Here is a 638-nt window from a genome sequence, read left to right as displayed (position 1 = left end):
TGGCGTCGCCGCGGATTCTCGTTGTCATGGCAACGGCGGTGCAAAACAAGCGTTCGGATAATGTGTGCTACTTTGTTTTTCTCTCATTCTTATAATCTTTAAAGCCTATTATCATTCACTCTTGATTAATTATTAACTATTGCACGAAGCTATACATATCAAGGACATAAAATTGGGAAAGAAATATATTAGTTATTGTCACTGTTTTTTGTTGTTGCTGTTTTTACTCGAGCAGTTATCACTGTCACTGATTACATCTTACCATAATCTTAATTTCAATATCAAAGAACAGTTACAGCATGAACCTGAATTTAGGGGAAAACAACAGTCACGGTGGTTTTATGTCAGGAACTCTCTCGCAAGACTTCAGATGACTATCACCTTGCCTATCCTCGGGCCGTGGTAGGACTCGAACCCGCTCGCTTAAAAGATATACAGTGACAATGATACTAATGATAGTAGATAAGAATGGTTGGCACAGTGCTTTCTGAATACCACCTTCCCTTCACATGAAAAAAAGAAAAAATTAAGATGCTACTTTCAAGCGAAACGTATCTTTCAGAACTGCACGTTGAATGAGCACCCCGAATCACACATAAAAATGTGAATGAATCGATAGAATTACTAAAAAAAAAATG

The 638-nt window shown here is 37.5% G+C and overlaps 1 protein-coding gene across 1 annotated transcript in view; it reads right to left on the bottom strand.

Moving 5' to 3' along the window:
• LOC119593412 (nicotinamide phosphoribosyltransferase-like) overlaps nt 1–638 on the bottom strand; it is a 16380-nt gene that overhangs the window by 15233 nt on the left and 509 nt on the right. The window lies entirely within an intron of this gene.

The sequence above is a fragment of the Penaeus monodon genome, chromosome 32 (genome assembly GCF_015228065.2).
Source record: "Penaeus monodon isolate SGIC_2016 chromosome 32, NSTDA_Pmon_1, whole genome shotgun sequence".
In the NCBI taxonomy this organism is placed as follows: Eukaryota; Metazoa; Arthropoda; class Malacostraca; order Decapoda; family Penaeidae; genus Penaeus; species Penaeus monodon.
The sequence above is the reverse complement of the archived record's forward strand: the minus strand, read 5'-3'. Positions and strand labels throughout refer to the sequence as shown.